General features: G+C 45.4%; 1 protein-coding gene across 6 annotated transcripts in view; it reads left to right on the top strand.

Moving 5' to 3' along the window:
* TAOK3 (TAO kinase 3) overlaps nt 1–18,628 on the top strand; it is a 236,064-nt gene that overhangs the window by 1,009 nt on the left and 216,427 nt on the right. For 3 of the 6 annotated variants that reach the window (XM_033957283.1, XM_033957280.1, XM_033957282.1), the window contains one exon: nt 375–561. The gene's annotated coding sequence lies outside the window, so the exon portion shown is untranslated. Of the gene's footprint in view, nt 1–374; nt 562–6,582; nt 6,785–18,628 lie in introns of those variants that run through there. The other 3 variants (XM_033957286.1, XM_033957285.1, XM_033957284.1) reach the window with 3 other exon arrangements.

Below are 18,628 nucleotides of genomic sequence, written 5' to 3'. Positions count from 1 at the left end.
CCTAGTATTATTGATGTTTAAGGCAAATGTTCTGTATTTAATCTGGTGTTCAACTGTTTTTCTGCTGCAGTATTTTCTGATTACTAATCTGCTGAATCTTTGACCAGTGTACACAGTAATGTGAAATTTGGAGACTCTGAAACTATTTTTTTTTAAGCTTAATGTTCTTTTGAGAACTGAAGGTCTAAAACTAAGAGCAATCTCTTGTCTTGGAATTCTAGGAGGTTCTCTGGTGCAGACCTGTTTCCAGTCAGTATTCCTGATATGCAACACTATTAGGCTCTTTGTGAGGAAATTGTGAGATAATTACTGAGGAGTTTTAATAATTTCTGAATCAAAAATACTTGGTTTTGCTTCCTTTCATTTGTTTGTAGATAGAATAGTAGCAAACATTTGGATCTCCAGAGGAGCTGCTGGTTCCAGACAGCTGTCCACAACAGGAACATCAACGAGTTCCACAGAAAATCGAGGGAAAGTCAAAACAAAAGCAAAACTGTGGATGCGAAATACTTGATGTCAAAGTTTATTATAAAATTCTTCACAAATGTTCCAATGCTACAGGTGATATCAATCCATACAACATACATCAGCTATTCATTTATATCTTAATTTAATTTACCTTGTTTAAACAACATCTGATAACAACAACTTACTTAGTTTTCTTTCATTCTGAATTGTTAACTGTTTTGGGGTTTTTTTTAGTTGCAACAAATAAATACAAATATTTAAATGTTTAACCTCTGTGTTGGTGTGAATTGAAGGGGAAACCTATTGAAATATCTGACTGTGATTATAACATCATTTAAGCCACTTGTTCTAGTGCAAGTTTTGTTTAAACTTCATTTGTTGTGGAGATTGAGAGATTATCTTATGTTGGAAAATTTTCTGACAAGTTATTACTATGCTAATAACTCCAGTGTTGAACTATTGTAATTCACTATACCTTGTTCTACTTAAATATGTGATACACGCGCTACAAAATGCTGCAGCTCAAATTATTGTTTGAGCCTCTAAATATTACATTACATTAGAGATTTCTATTCCGCCATTACCTTGCGGTTCAAGAAGGATTACAAAAGAGTTATAAACGGTGGGTTACAATGGAAGATCATTTGTCATTTCTAGAGAGGTAAAGAGTAAATCAGGTAGTTTCAGTGTGGCGGTAAGAGGGGGGGGAAGGACGGTATATGTGATGTTACGACTGTTTCAGGAATTTCTTGAAGAGTATAGTTTTTATTTCTTTTCTAAACATCTTGTAGTCTAGGGTAGTTGTCAGTAGATTGGAGATCTGGTTATCTAGTTTTGCTGCTTGAGTGACTAGGAGGCCATCGTATAGTTTTTTCCATTTTACTTCTTTGATGGGGGGGGGTGAATGGGGGGTGTGTTTTTCTATGTCTGGTTGAGGTAGTTTGGATGAGGCGTTGTTCAGGTAGGTTGTGCTGTCTCCATTTAAGGTTTTAAATAGCATACAGAAGAATTTAAATAGTATTCTTTCTTGGATTGGTAGCCAGTGTGAGTTGATGTATGCTTCTGTGATATTGCCATGTTTCCTCAATGAGTAGATGAGTCTCAGAGTTGTATTTTGGATTGTTTGTAGTTGTTTAATCATAGTAGCAGGGCAGGGGAGGTAGAGGATGTTACAATAATCTAGTAGGCCTAGGATTAGGGATTGTACTATAAACTGGAATTGTGTTCTTTCGAAGAATTTCGGGACTTGTCTTAGGTTTCTCATAATTGCGAAGGATTTCTGTATTGTTGTATTTATTTGTGGTTGCATGGTGCAGCATTTGTCTATAGTCATTCCTAGTAGTTTTATGATGGTTTGGATGGGATAGTTGATTGAGTTGATTTCTATATTGGTTATGGTTGAGACTTTGTCATTTTTGAGGAGGATGAATTTAGTTTTGTCTGGGTTGAGTTTCAGTTTGTGATCTTTCATCCAGGTCGCTACTGTTTCTAGTGTTCGGTGTAGTGTGTTTGTCATGGCGGTCTTTGGCTGATCAAAAGGTATGAGAATGGTAATGTCATCTGCATTACTATAGGTGGTTATGCCTAGATTATCCAAGTATGTTCCAAGAGAGGCAGTGTATAGATTGAAGAGAGAAGGGGATAGTGGGGATCCTTGTGGTACGCCACAGGGGTTGGACCAAGGTTCAGATCTTTCTTTATCTGATTTTACTCTGTATGTTCTGGATTTTAGGAAGCCTTCAAACCAAGAGTATACTTTATCTGAGATACCTATTGCATCCAAAATTTACAGATGTTATGGTCTACTAGGTCAAATGTTGCGGTCAGGTCCAGTTGTACGAGGAGCATTTTTTTTCCTGTGCTAAGGTGTTGTCTGGCTGTGTCAGTAAGGGAGCCGAGTAATGTCTCTGTGCTGAAGTTGGTTCTGAAGCCAGATTGCATGGGGTGAAGTATGTTATGGTCTTTGTCAGCATAGCTATTGCTAGCAATTAGCATTTTTGGTTGCCCTAACCAATGTCAGCAAAGGCCTATGGGAAATTATATCAATCTGACTCTGGAACGTGGATGCAGATAGACCCTGAGTGCTCATGCACAGAATTCTCATACAGAAAGCATCCAGGCAGACTGTTTCAAACAGCCCTAATTAAATCATGCTTAAAAGGTAACAAATGAACTTGCAGCTAAGAGGTGCTAAGAAGATGTGTTAATGTCTTATGCTTAGGATGGACAGCTTAGGATATACAGTGGATCCAGGTGCACAGTTATTGTCAGAGGCATACTGGAAATTACATTTGACTCCAGTATATTCTTCTCCAGTCTAGCACACCTCACTTCCCTTCCTGGTCAGTGAAACTAACCATTGTTTCAGACAGTTGACTAAGGATGGGGATGCTTAACTTCAATAGATTCTATTGAAGTTCAATAGATTCTATATTTAGAATAAGATTCCAAGCTATAAAAGCCCCCTCGCAACATCACCCTTCCTCTTGCTATCTAGCTCCTCTTGCTCTATCTCGGGAACCCGAAGCTTAGACCAACACCCCCATCCCCCTTTTCTCTCTCTCTGTGCCTCTCCCTGGAACTTCACACTTCTCTCTGGACTCTATAAGGCAGGGAAACTGCTTTGTTCTTATGCCATCACTTCTGGCTGTGTTTGTTATTTGATCCTACTCCTGGTGAATCTTCTGTGAAGGTACTGAACTCGGGACCTGGCGTTTGTAAGGGTGCCTCACATAACCAACCTTACATTTGGGGGCTCGACCTTACACTGGAACCCATCAGTGCTGGCTGACTATTGTTGAACACTGCAACAAGATGCACTGGACATCGAGTACAAATGAAAATCAGTAGGAAAACACTTTTTGCTACAGCGAACTATCACAGTGTATCAGAAACTTTGTGCATTAAAACATGTTACAGTTAATTAAAGATACCATTGTGTTTCTCAAAATTCCTACGTGATACAGTCAGTGGGAAATGATATTTGTGTTTATTTTGAAGGGGTCTATCATAATCAACAATTTGTTTTAAGGAAACAAAGCTTTTGGAAAAATTTGTTGTCCAGTTTAAGACATATTACTCATAACGTGGCTATGACACCGTCAGTGAGATAGGTAGTTATACCTAGCAGAGTTGTCTCAGTATTATAATTTTGCTTAAAATTTATCTGGTTAGGATGACATACATGTATTTTAAGAAGAAAGTTCTAAAGATGAAAGTGAACAATGGATTCTGTAATTTTTGCAATAAATGGGATATTGGCAATAGGGCAGAAATTGTTACAGCCAGAAACTAGCTGGGTAGGATTTTTGATCCTGGGTCTTACAACAACAGTTTTACAAATATGAGAGAGATGTCCTTTGGAAGGATTCAAGTAATCTTAGACATTTTTTGACCCAATACAAAGCCTCAGGGTTGGCAGATACATCCTGCATAATAGAGAAGTAATTATGCACCAAAAAGTAAGATCAGCAACCAATAAAATTAATATATTGACAATAGTTATATTTGGGACTCTGATCTAGTACACAAACTTTATAATGGCCCCCAGGATATTTCACAATGTTTCCAACCTTTTGAAACCTCTGCCTTGATTTCCTTCTTAACATCCCTTTTTCCTCCTTATCATCAGCATTTAAGATAACTTGAGGATAGGACTGGAGATACATACATGCATGTATAGTTTATTTTTAACTGCTCCCTTCCCGTTATCTACGTCCTCCAACCTTTCCTCCCTAGAGTGTTGAGCAGGAGGCTGAGAACTAGAAGGCCAGGATCAAAGTTGTCTCCTCCAGAGACACTGCTGGAGACCTTTACAAACTATCACATCTGCTTTACTTTCCTGCAGAGCTGGGTTGTGCCTGAGGACCAACTTACTACTACAACAGTGCTGAAAGGCATATGCAACACTGTACATTTTAACATTTAATAGATGATCCCTACTTGGAAGAGCTTACAATCTAACTTGGACAAACACATGGCATATAGGGTTGGGGAATGCAGAACCCAAGGTGATAGTTGTTAGGAGTTGAAAGCAGTCTCGAGGGAAGGGGTAAAATGCGAACCTCGCGAATCTCAATCTTAATTTATTGACTGCTGAGGTTTCAGATTTCATATCTGCATTTTAGCCCTCATTCCACCACTGTAACTGTTGCTGTCTGTGACCCCACAGATCTGTGCTGACAGTCTTATTAATTACTAGTCTCTAAGCCCGTTACATTAACGGGTGCTAGAATAGATGTGTATGTCTGTCTTTCTTTCTCTCTCTCCTTAGCCGCTTTTTTTTAGCACAACCCTCCTCCTAAAGTAGCCCCCTTTCCCTCTCTCCCTGGCCCCCTGTTGTGCTATGCCTGTCTGCTCTGTAAAAGAACCCAGCAAACAACACTCAAAATGACTGAAGGATGACAGTTCCAACCCCTACCCTAAACCCACCAGCTCCCCAAAACCCAACCCACTCCATCCACCGCCAACCCAACCCCCCCTCTTACTCCCCAATACCAACTCTCGCCCCATCCCACCTAGGGAGATGGAGCGACGGAGTCACTAATGATGTGAGCAGGGCCCCCAGCTCCCCCCCCCCCCCATGAAACCACCCCCTGGCGCAAGATGAAAAAGTCCATCCATACTTCACCCAACCAAGCATTCCACATACTCATTCACAGTCAGCTGCATGTCTGTCCATCGGCAGGGAGAGAGAGGGAGGAGGAACTCCAAACCACTGAATATCCACAAAGGGCTACCAAATCCACCACCAACACACATCCCCTCCCCCAAATAACAAAATAACATGCTCACCCAAACAGGCACTCTCTCACACACTATATCACTTAGGCAAGAATGGACATTGTTGTGGAAAAGATGTCTCTCTTGGTATATGTAAAATAACAACAACAGAGGAAAGGCTGAAGGGGAAGTTCTGGAAGCAAAATTTTGGTTTTTAGATCGAAAATTGAAATCCAGTCCCTCCAGAATAGCATTCTCAGGAAGATTTAGCACGGCCGTTTCATCACTGAATTGACCACGTGCCACCAACTTCAGAACCCTCTATAAACCAGATTATCTGGACCGTAAGTTTGACCACTGGGGGGTCATCATTATGCAATGACTGACTGCCTCCCCGGTGGGGCTGTGAGTGCACTCTCTGCAGCTTCCCTAGCACCAGCTGAGCCAGGGAATAAAACACCTAACGTGGAAATCAAACAGAGTCCAACAGACCGGTCTCTCCTCTTCCGCTTCCCCAACTCCTTCTCAGTCCAGTGTGTCTCTCCCCGTCCCCTCCCTGTGCGTGCACGCTTGCTCTCAGGCCTCCCCATCCACCATCCTAATGTCAAACTCGTACCTGAGGCCGCCCACCACCACTTCCGCAGCTCACTCGCGCTTTGATATCCTGTCCCCTCTGATGCGGCCCGCCTCGGTGGAAACGGGAAGTGGGGGGGGGGGAGGGCTGGACACTGGATAATCGGGGGAAACAACGGTAAAGAGGAGGGAGGCTGTGGTGACAGGTAAGCTGATCAGGGACAATCTTCAGCGACTCGGAGCCCTCCTCCCGGCAGCCACCGCCAGCGCCACGAGAGGGAGCGGGGCCTGGGCGGGTTGGGCGCGGTGGGGGGAGGCCCCAGCTGAGTTGCCATGTGTGATGTAGGTAGTAAGTGCGCATGCGCCCTCATGCTGGCACATCCCGACAGAAAAGGGATCAGGGAACATGCGGCGCGAGTGCGCAAGCGCACTTAGCTTTTTATTATTATAGATAAGTTTGAGGAAACAGTTCCGCTAAGGGAGGTCTGCGTTTTACCCCCGAGCTGTGGCAGGAAAATATATTTTTGCTTGGTTCAACCCAAATCAGCTGCCCTAACCTAACTTTTCGTCTCAGCATAGGTCATGGCTCCGACGGATCCTAATGGCCTCTTTTACAAAGCCCTTTAAGTCTCTATGGGCTTTGGGGCCATTGTAAAAGTGTCAAAAGGTTATGATTTCACAAGCTAAGAAGGCAGCCTAGAGGTTAGGGCAGTTGTATTGGGCCAAGCCCAAACCCATTTTCCTGCCGCAGACCAGCTCGAGCGGTGGAATGAAGTCTGAGATCGGGGCGGGACGTATCTAGCAGGTGCATGTGAAGCCCCGCCCAGGCGCTGGCCGCGAGCGTCCAGCCGCAGGCCCTTCAATCGAACGCCTATCTCCCCGATCGTCCTTTGACAGCTAAGGGAGGGCTGCTCGGCGGGCGGCTGGAGAGAGGAAGCAGCGCGAGGCGAGGGCGGGCGACGCCCGCGTCGTCTCCGGTGGAGCGCCGTCACCCGCTGAAAGGACGCCGTCGACGACAGAGGTGAGGCGCGTCGCTGCCGCTCTAACGCTCTTTGCTCCCACGCCGACTTCCTGGAATTGTGCCTGGCCACAAGACCCCCCTTGAATTCCCTCCAACGACTCCCCTTGCCCGACCGCCCCAACCTCGCATCCTTCCCATCTGCTCCAGTGCAACTGGCCCCAAGGCCTTCAAACCTGCAGCGCTTAAGCCACGTCTCCAAAACCCCATGGCCCTGTCTCCCTTCTTCCGCTCCTGTCCAAGCCACTCGACCCAACACATCTAAGAGCCTTTACTCGGTCCTCATCCTTCTTGACCCCACCACTGCCTTTGACACGGCAAATGCAAGCAGTGTCTCACTTCCGGCTCACCACACAGTTGTTTCCCACCTACTCACCTTTATAGGACCCTCAGGGACCCCTGAAGAAGACTTTTTGTCTGTTGGGTCTTGTATCCCTAGCGGACTAGATCCTTTAAGGCTTTTATGTGGATGATTTCAGTGTACTTTTGGAACTTTGACACTTTCAAATAAAGTCCATTTAGGAACATCGTCACTCCACAGAGTTTTTTGGGGTTTTTTTTACCTGGATGTTCTGCCATCATCATGTCCAAGACTGAGCTGCTCCTCTTTCCTCCTAAACCCTAGTAACATAGTAACATAGTAGATGACGGCAGATAAAGACCCGAATGGTCCATCCAGTCTGCCCAACCTGATTCAATTTAAATTTTTTTTTTTTTCTTCTTAGCTATTTCTGGGCGAGAATCCAAAGCTTTTCCCAGTACTGTGCTTGGGTTCCAACTGCCGAAATCTCTGTTAAGACTTACTCCAGCCCATCTACACCCTCCCAGCCATTGAAGCCCTCCCCTGCCCATCCTCCACCAAACGGCCATGCACAGACACAGACCGTACAAGTCTGCCCAGTAACTGGCCTAGTTCAATCTTTAATATTATTTTCTGATTCTAAATCTTCTGTGTTCATCCCACGCTTCTTTGAACTCAGTCACAGTTTTACTCTCCACCACCTCTCTCGGGAGCGCATTCCAGGCATCCACCACCCTCTCCGTAAAGTAGAATTTCCTAACATTGCCCCTGAATCTACCACCCCTCAACCTCAAATTATGTCCTCTGGTTTTACCATTTTCCTTTCTCTGGAAAAGATTTTGTTCTACGTTAATACCCTTTAAGTATTTGAACGTCTGAATCATATCTCCCCTGTCTCTCCTTTCCTCTAGGGTATACATATTCAGGGCTTCCAGTCTCTCCTCATACGTCTTCTGGCGCAAGCCTCCTATCATTTTCGTCGCCCTCCTCTGGACCGCCTCAAGTCTTCTTATGTCTTTCGCCAGATACGGTCTCCAAAACTGAACACAATACTCCAAGTGGGGCCTCACCAATGACCTGTACAGGGGCATCAACACCTTCTTCCTTCTACTGACTACGCCTCTCTTTATACAGCCCAGAATCCTTCTGGCAGCAGCCACTGCCTTGTCACACTGTTTTTTTGCCTCTACTCTACTCTACCCTCTACTCCTCCTCCTTTGTCTTCCATCTCAGTAAATAATAGTCATTGTTCCAGTCTCCTCTGCTCGCAACCTCAGACTTGTCTTTGATTCTAACCTCTCATGTTCTACACACATCCAACAAACTGCTAAGTCCCATCTCTTCTATTTCTACAACATCACCAAAATTGAACCCTTCCTCTCTGAGCACACTACCCGGACCCTTGTTCACACTCTCGTAACCTCGCGCTTAAATTACTGCAATCTACTTCTAACTGGTCTCCTGCAGTGCTGCCTTTCCCCCATGCAAAACTCTGCTGCACAACTCATCTACCAACTTCACTACACTCGTGTCGCCCCTCTCCTTAAATCACTTCACTGGCTCCCTATCCGCCCTCACATACAGTTCAAGCTCCTATTGCTGCCCTCAATATCTCTCCTCTCTCCTTATACACCTCCCAGAGAACTCCATTCCTCAGATAAGCTGCTCTTAGCTATACCCTTCTCCTCCACTGTAATAATAGTAGTAATTCTTACTAAACTTCTCTAGGAGCTAGCTGATATTGAATATATCTGGTAAGGTAGGAATGAAAACAAAATATATTTGTTTGTTTATTACCATAAACCAAGGTAACCTCCCTCCCCCTCTCCCAAAAGAGGATAAAAGGTTGACTTGAATATAAATCAAACTCACGTCAGTCTTGTGAGGTTACTGTAAGAGTGAATGGCCTAGTGCTTAAAGCTACTACCTCAGCACCTTGAAGTTGTGAGTAGAGAATGACACAGGGACAGTTTTTTTTCCCCATCCTCGCAGTAACTCAATTTCCTTGTCCCGTACCAGCAAGTTTTGTCGCTCTCCCTTTCCCATTCCTGTAAGCTTTGTCTTAACCGCATAAGCCTTGAACACTTATGATTATAAAGTGTTTGAGGCTTGTACAGATGAGGACGGAGCTTAGGCATTGGTGGAATGAGACATTATGACATCACAATCTGAGCTCTAGAATGTTGCTACTTTGGATTTTAAAGCGTTTGAGGTTTGTGCAGATGAGGGCGGAGCTTAGGCATTGGTGACATCACAATCTGGTGGAATGAGACATTATGACATCACAATCTGGACAATACAATGTTGCCACTTAGGATTTTAAAGTGTTTGAGGCTTGTGCAGATGAGGACAGAGCTTGCAGGAATGGGGCAGGGACAGGAAAAGAACTCACGGGGATGGGAGGGGAAAATGTTTTCCCTGTGTCATTCTCTAGTTGTGAGTTCAATCCCATCCTGCTCCTTGTGATTCTGGACAATCCACTTAATCCCTCCATTATCCCAGGTACCACAGCTAGATTGTGAGCCTGCAGGGACAGAAAGGGAAAATACTTAAGAGTTTCTGATTACTATTTAATGTATTGTAATCAATTTGTGTAAATCTGTTCATGAAAAGTCGGTAAAAAACATAGCAACTACTATGGGAACTTGCGTCAGCCACTTTGAGTAGTAAGACTGCACGGATCAGGAGCCTAGGAGGATTGCTCTTACCCTGGCTCACCACTGGACCAGCAGGGCTTAAGGTAAGCCCAGGGAGAGGCCCTCAATGGGTCTGATAAGAGGGAAAGACTCAAATATAAACTGAGACCCATAAATCTAGGTTTATATTTGAGTATATATGTTTGTTCACTTGATATCCCGCTTATTGCAGAAGGTCAAAGCGGCTTACAGTATTTGTTCATTACAGTAGAGTCTTGGTTAACCTAGTCTCAGTTAAACTGAATTCTCTCACAACCAACAAAAAAAATAATCCGTGGAAAAAAAGTCTCCCGATGCACCAGTGGCAGTGTCCTGAGCCACAAATCCTTCCTCCTTCATCCAGGGCTGGCCGCAAGCAGCCTGTTTTGAGGCTGCCTCCGGCTGCACTAAGGTAAAGAAGGAGAGAGGGAGTTTGTGGCTCTGGACCACCACCTGCTTCTGCCACTTCAGGGCTTGAGAGAGGGAGGAGAGCTTTGCGGCTCGACTCCTGCTGCTCTGGTGCTTCGGGGTGGGATGGGGAGGGGAATTGAGTGTGTTAGACAAGGTTTCTAGCACACTCTCAGTTAACCAGAAAAAGTTATCCAGTATCTACCAATCCCTGTGGGTGCCGGATAACTGAGATTCTACTGCCCTATTTTCAACTTGGCCTTTGCTTTAGTTGTAGAAAGGCAGTATATGAAATCTATGACCTCAACCTCCTATCTCTGTAATCAGGATCCCTCATGACTAATGTGAGCATGCAGTAAACTCAAAAGGCTTTGAATGTTGGCTTGTAGAGACAGATTTGCAAATGAATACCTTGGATGCAAGTTCACAATGTGAAGAATTGACTGAAACATCAGCCTTAGGGATTAGTCTGTCCCAAATGAGCAGCTAATGCATCCTAAGTTTGCAGTTTAGCAATTTCAGTGATCATTACAGAGGTTGGAATCTTTAATTTCTTAGCTAATTAATAGCGTTAAATGACCATTCAACTCAGACACATTTACACCATGTAGATATTTAAATGTACGAGGGTCATTTCATAAATAATGCACACTATTTTTTTTTAATTTACATGTTTTATTTTATTTTTTATAAGTATTTCTTTATAATCCGTTAATATAGTTTCCCTGCTTTGCAATGACCGAGTCCCAACGTCTGGGAAGCTTCATTATTCCATCCAAGACACTGTTTTTGTTCAGTTGCCGAATGGCTCGGGTAACAGCAGAAGAAAGCTCTTCCAGAGATGCAAAACAATGTCCACACATAGGTTGTTTCAACTTTGGAAAAAGGTCGAAGTCTGGTGGACTCATGTTTGGCTGTAGGGAGCATGAGGTAATACCTACCAGCTGTATTCGTGTAGTTTTTCAATGACGATATTCCTTATGTGCAGGCGAGCATTGTCGTGAAGAATGAGTGGCCCAACCAAGAGCAACTGAGGTTGGATTTTGTGCATTTTTCTGCGGATTTTTGCAAAAAATCACAATAATTCACTACTGTGACACTTTTTCCACATGGAACTTTGTCTGTGATGATGATGCCTTCATGATCATAAGCAAAAAAATCATAATTTGTTTGACTTTTGATTGAGCTTGTTGAAATTTTTTTGGTCGTGGGGAAGATGGAGCTTTCTACTCATCATTGAAAAACTACGCAAATACGGCTGAGAGGTGTTACTTCATGCTCCCTACAGCCCAGACATGAGTCCACCAGACTTCGACCTTTTTCCAAAGTTGAAACAACCTATGTGTGGACATTGTTTTGCATCTCTGGAAGAGCTTTCTTATGCCAGTACCCGAGCCATTCGGCAACTGAACAAAAACGGTGTCTTGGATGGAATAATGAAACTTCCCGGATGTTGGGACTTGGTCATTGCAAAGCAGGGAGATTATATTGAAGGATTTTAAAGAAATACTTGGAAAAAAAAAAATAAAACATGTAAATAAAAAAAAATAGTATGCATTATTTGAAATGACCCTCATATCTATCCTCTCCCACCTTTCCTGCAAAGTATACATATTAAGATCTTTGTCTGTCCCCATACGTCTTATGAAGAACACACACTATTTTAGTAGCCTTCCTCTGGATCGATGCCATCCTTTTTACAAAGGTGCGGCCTCCAGAATTGTACACAATATTCTAAATGAGGTCTCACCAAGGGCATCAATACCTCCTTTTTCCTACCGGCCATACCTCTTCCTATGCACCCTAGCATCCAAGCTTTCACCGTCGCCTTTTCAAACTGTTTGGCCACTTTGGTCATCTCCAAATTATTATTGCAGCTCCCTCTCTTAAGGGCTCACTAATAAGCAACTAGATAAATCATATCTTGTGCTTTAAAACACTGCCATTTGAGTTTATTTGGTTGAAGGAAATTTGCCTATGTTGCTTCTCTCTTCTTAACCAACCTTTGGTTTCCTGTAGCCTATGGAGTCTCAACAAGCTTTTGGTAATAAGTCCTAGAGATGTCTCATTATTCTTATCTAATTTTCTCAAACCCTGTATGCTTCAAAGGACACCGTTGGTTATACCCTCTCTGTTAGCTCTGATTGGATACTATTAGATCCTCTTGTTTTTAGTGTTTTTTTCCAACTCTGTCAGGAATAGCCCATTCTGCGAAGAATTACAAAGGGACCTGAACAAACTAGGGGAGTGGGCGATGAGATGGCAGATGAAGTTCAATGTAGAGAAATGTAAAGTATTGCATGTAGGAAGCAGAAACCCGGGGTACAGCTATAAGATGGGAGGGATGTTATTGATTGAGAGTACCCAAGAAAGGGACTTGGGGGTAATGGTGGACAAGACAATGAAGCCGATGGCACAGTGTGCAGCGGCCGCTAAGAGAGCGAATAGAATGCTAGGTATAATCAAGAGGGGGTATTACAACCATAAGAACATAAGAGATGCCGCTGCTGGGTCAGACCAGTGGTCCATTGCGCCCAGCAGTCCGCTCATGCGGCAGCCCTTTTGGTCAAAGACCAGTGCCCTAACTGAGACTAGCCTTACTAGCGTACGTCCTTATTCAGTAGGAACTTATCTAACTTTGTCTTGAATTCCTGGAGGGTGTTTTCCCCTATGATAGCCTCCGGGAGAGCGTTCCAGTTTTCCACCACTCTCTGGGTGAAGAAGAACTTCCTTAGGTTTGAACGGAATCTATCCCCTTTCAACTTTAAAGAGTGCTCTCTCGTTCTCCCTACCTTGGAGAGGGTGAACAACCTGTCCTTATCTACTAAGTCTAAACCCTTCAGTATCTTGAATGTTTCGATCATGTCTCCTCTCAATCTCCTCTGTTTGAGGGAGAAGAGGCCCAGTTTCTTCACTGTAGGGCAACTCCTCCAGCCCCTTAACCATTTTAGTCGTTCTTCTCTGGACCCTTTAGGGTAGTATCATGTCCTTCTTCATGTACGGCGACCAGTGCTGGACACAGTATTCTAGGTGAGGGCACACCATGGCCCAGTACAACGGCATGATAACCATCTCCGACCTGTTTGTGATCCCCTTCTTAATCATTCCTAGCATTCTGTTCGCCCTTTTCGCCGCCGCAGCACATTGTGTGGACGGCTTCATCGACTTGTCAATCAGAACTCCCAAGTCCCTTTCCTGGGAGGTCTCTCCAAGTACTGCCCCGGACATCCTGTACTCTTGCCTGAGATTTTTCTTACCGACATGCATTACTTTACATTTATCCACGTTGAATCTCATCTGCCATATCGATGCCCATTCCTCGAGCCTGGTTATGTCACGTTATAGATCTTCACAATCCCCCTGCGTCTTCACTACTCTGAATAACTTCGTGTCATCCGCAAATTTAATCACCTCACTCGTCGTACCTATGTCCAGATCATTTATAAAGATGTTGAAGAGTATGGGTCCAAGCACCAAGCCCTGCGGCACCCCATTGGTGATGCTTTTTCAGTCTGAGTATTACCCATTCACCCCCACTCTCTGTTCCTTATGCTCCAGCCAGTTTTTAATCCACGTGAGTATTTCACCCTCGATTCCATGGCACGCAATTTTACGAAGTAGTCGTTCATGCGGAACCTTGTCGAACGCCTTCTGAAAGTCAACCGGGTCACCCTTATCTATCTGCCTGTTTACTCCCTCGAAGAAGTGCAGCAAGTTCGTCAAACAAGATCTGCCTTTGCTGAACCCGTGCTGGCTGGTCCTCATCAGACCGTGTCCATCAAGGTGATCAATGATGCGTTCCTTTATCAGCACCTCTACCATCTTTCCCGGTACCGAGGTCAGACTCACCGGTCTGTAGTTTCCCGGATCTCCCCTCGAACCTTTTTTGAAGATCGGTGTAACATTCGCCACCTTCCAGTCCTCCGGAATCTTTCCCATTTTGATCGACAGATTGGCTATTAGTTGAAGTAGTTCAGCTATGGTCCCTTTCAGTTCCTTGATGACCCTCGGATGGATGCCACCCGGTCCCGGGGATTTATCGCTCTTAAGCCTATCAATCTGGAAGCAGTGGCGAAGAGTGAAGGAGGAGGAGAGACAGCAGAGAAGCCAGGGGAGCCGGAGAGAGGAGCCAGGGGAGTCGGAGACCAACTAACAGCAGTGGCGAGGAGCGGGTAGCAGCGAGAGGAGGCTCCGCCCACCCCCACCGAGTCAGCAAGCGTCATCGCCTGGACTCCTCCTTAAAAGGAGGGGAGCCGCGGCGCGAAGGCTATCCCAGCCGCGTGGAAGAAGCAGCGAAGAGTGAAGGAGGAGGAGAGACAGCAGAGAAGCCAGGGGAGCCGGAGAGAGGAGCCAGGGGAGCCGGAGACCAGCTAACAGCAGCGGCGAGGAGCGGGTAGCGGCGAGAGGAGGCTCCGCCCATCCCCACCGAGTCAGCACAGCGTCATCGCCTGGACTTCTCCTTAAAAGGAGGGGAGCCAATGGCACTCAGCCGTTCGGCACGCGGCGAAGGCGCCTTTGCGAAGGGCCTTAAGAAGGGCCGGGTCTCTACATCCGAGGACCCCAAGAAAGGAAGACAGCAAGGTAAGGAAGTATACGCATACACGCGCACACACAAGCAAAAAAGGCAAAGGGGCAGCAAACAGAAGAGAAGGAAGGAGTAGGCCCAGGGGGGACCACACACCAAAGGAAACGACAGGCAAGGAAAGCACTGAAGAATGGAAACAGAGGCAGAAGTCATAGTAGAGGCAGGCCAAGAAGGTAGCACAAGCACACACATACACAAAGACAGCAACAAACACAGCAAGACAAAAAAAAGGCGGACTCAAGAGAGAACACAAAAATGCGAGCTAAAGGAGAAGTCAGGCACAGAGGGCAAACAACAGGCAAATAGCACACACGCACAAGCAAAGGGAAGCGGAAGACGAAGAAAGTAAGGAAGAGCCTGGCACAGGAGTGATCATACTAGCAAAGAGCACCAAGACTCCTAGAGGGCGGACAAGAATGGAAGCTGAAGGAAACCGGAGGATGAGCTTCCCAATGTACTGCACGGACTGCCACATGTATGACTACTTCCCCTCCAGGCAGCAGTCATATGTGTGCGGACGATGTCAGGGACTGAAGAGCTTGAAGAGCGAAGTCAGCCATCTGAAGCTCAGGATCCAGGAGCTGAAAGGACTCTACATCTCAGAAGACCCCTTCCAGACAGCTGAAGACCCCATGCGAGAGAGGTGCATAGAGGAACAAGTCAGGGAGCTCGAGAAGTTCATCGAAGATGCCTACAGGAGAGTGGAAGAACAGGAACATGAGAAGCGCAGGAATGAGGAAGACACGCAGAGCAGTGGACAAGAAACATCTGACACCAAGGTAAAGGATACCCGTGGAGGAACTATGCTGGAAGAAGAGGTGAATCACTATCAGTGCCTAGAGCGAGGAGAAACGGAGAACACCAAGGACACAGACCTGCGACCGAAATGGAGGCTGAAGAAAGGAAAATCTGCAATCCTGGTGGGAGACTCAATCCTAAGGCAAGTAGACACCTCATCCTCCCCCTGGACCCCGACTTGTGGTGTCCCACAAGGCTCACCTCTCTCCCCAATCCTCTTTAACATTTACATGTCCTCCCTGAAACTACTCCAACTATCCCCCCTTGAAACTCTTTACACTTACGCTGATGACATCCTCGTCCTCCTTGAGACCGACTCGAACCTCACTAACCTCTCCACGAACATATCCTCATGCATAAAGAACCTCCAATCCTGGGCATTCACAATGCATATGAAACTAAACGAGTCCAAAACAAAACTCCTTTGGCTTGGCCCAAAATTAGACCATCTACCTTCCTCCATCCCATTGTCCTCCGGCCCCCCATTACAGCTTGAGTTCTCAAGCAAAGTTCTGGGTGTCACCTTAGACTCTTCTCTATCCTTCAACGAACATCTCCAGTCCCTGGTGAAGAAATGCTTCTTCAGCCTTCACATGCTAAGGAAAGTCAGACCCTATTTTCACCAAAAACACTTCGCAGTCCTAGTACAATCCATCATCCTCTCCAGATTGGATTATTGCAATTCTATCTACCTCAGCCTAACCAAGAAAAGCCTCCACAGACTTCAGCGGATTCAGAACGCCGCAGCTAAGCTTGTTTTCGCGAAAAGCAAATTTGATCACGTCTCACCACTCCTGTCTAAGCTCCATTGGCTCCCAGTAATCCCCAGGATCCACTTCAAATGTGTGTGTCTGGCCTACAAGATCCTACATGGCATCCTTCCTGCCGTTATCCCTCTATCCTGGAACTCCCCAACCCCTACTTCCTCCAGATCCTCCCAAATTTTTAAACTATCCTTCCCTTCCATAAAAAGTATTTCCCATATAGGCAAACTTGGGTCATCCCTCCCCTTTAGAATCACTGAGATCTGGAATAACCTCACCTCCCCTCTCCGAACCTCAAGCTCCCTCCAACTCTTCCGCAAACACCTAAAAACCTGGCTATTCTCAAAACTGTAACACTTCCCCCCTCTTAGGCCTCTCACCTTCCCCCTTTACACCTAACTCTTTAATCTCTCCACTGTAGTTCCTCTCTCATCTTTCTTCCTGTAAACCGTGCCGAGCTCCGCATTCGTGGAGATGGTGCGGTATATAAACCCAAGGTTTAGTTTAGTTTAGTTTAGACAGTCACATAGCAGGAGGGAGAGAGGATTGGCTAGTGACCTGTCTCCCAGGAGCAAGAACGAAGGACATCGTCGACAAAATTGAAAGAATCCTAGAGGGAGCAGAGACGGAAGAGACAGCAGTGATAGTCCACGTCGGGACGAACGAAGTCACCAGGAGAGACTACAGCAAGAATGCACTGATTGAACAGTTCAAGGTCTTAGGGAGGAAACTGAAGATGAGGACACAGAGGATAGCCTTCTCAGAGATACTGCCTGTACCAAGGGCAGAAGCGAAGAGGCAGATGGAACTACAATCAATAAATGTATGGATGAGGAGATGGTGTGAGGAAGACGGATTTTTCTTCATGAGGAACTGGACAACATTCTGGGGCAAGAACAAGCTCTTCAAGAAGGATGGTGTACACCTGAGCACGGCAGGAACTAGACAACTAGCAAATAACGTCAGAAGAGCGATAGAGCAAGCTTTAAACTAAGCAGGAGGGGAAAGCCGACAGTCGACCTGGTATCGACGGTTCGGGAAACAGTATCCAGTGAGGGTACTGAGGGGGAAGATTGCTGGGAAGACACATGTGGCAAGCAAAAGGCTATGAAAAAACAAGGGAGAAAGAAGAAGCGAGAGGAAGACAGGATGAACATACTGCAAGGGGAAGTCAAAATGGAACTGGACGATGAGGAGGAACAAGAGGAGGACAATAGGAAAACACAAGGGGAAGGCAATGGGAACATACCACAAAGGGAAGACATAAGAGACAATATTCAGGAGTTGGTAGATCAGCAAGGGGACAAAATGAAGAATGAAACGCAAGGGAAAATAGCGAGGAAGGGAAAATGTCAGGACTTGAACTGCATGTACACTAATGCAAGGAGCCTAAAGAACAAAATGGGAGAATTAGAAGCTATGGCCAACAGTGAGAGACTAGACATCATAGGGATCACGGAAACATGGTGGAACGATGAAAACAAATGGGACATAGTACTGCCAGGGTACAAACTCTACCGAAAAGACAGGACTTACCAGAAAGGAGGAGGAATAGCACTATACGTAAGGGACACCATTCACTCGACCAGTGTGGACACAGCAGCAACAAATGACCTACTGGAGTCATTGTGGGTCAAAATACCAGGAAGAAACGGAACCGAGATAAAGATGGGAATGTTCTACCGTCCACCTGGGCAAACTGAAGCAGAAGATACAGAAATGGTAGCCGAACTGAGGAGGGAATGCAAGAACCCTAACACCATAGTTATGGGAGATTTCTGCTATCCTGGGATAGACTGGTGTCTTGGAAATTCAAAATGTAAGAGGGAAACGGAGTTCCTGAAAGCTGTTCAGGACTGCTTCATGGAACAACTTGTCAAGGCACCAACAAGAGGGTCAGCGATTCTAGATCTGATTCTCAACGGGCTGAACGGACCTGGAAGGGGAGTGGAAGTTGTGGGACTGTTAGGAAACAGTGACCACAACATGGTTCAGTTCAAAGTGGAAGTAGGATTACCCAAGGGAAAGAGAACCAAGGCAACAACGTTTAACTTCAAGAAAGGGAACTATGAAGCCATGAGACAAATGGTGAGGAAGAAGTTCAGAAACAGCTCCAAGGAAGCTCGGACTGTGGAGCAAGCCTGGTCCCTATTCAAGGACACGGTAAACGAGGCGCAAAACCTGTATATACCCAGATTTAGGGAAGATGGCCAAATCACTGATCAGGGAAGGTATCAATGAACATATAGAAAAAAATAATCTGATGAGAACAAGCCAGCATGGTTTCTGTAAAAGACGATCATGCCAGACGAATCT

Source organism: Geotrypetes seraphini, chromosome 8 (genome assembly GCF_902459505.1).
Source record: "Geotrypetes seraphini chromosome 8, aGeoSer1.1, whole genome shotgun sequence".
Taxonomy (NCBI): domain Eukaryota; kingdom Metazoa; phylum Chordata; class Amphibia; order Gymnophiona; family Dermophiidae; genus Geotrypetes; species Geotrypetes seraphini.
This window is presented reverse-complemented; position numbering and strand designations above follow the sequence as displayed.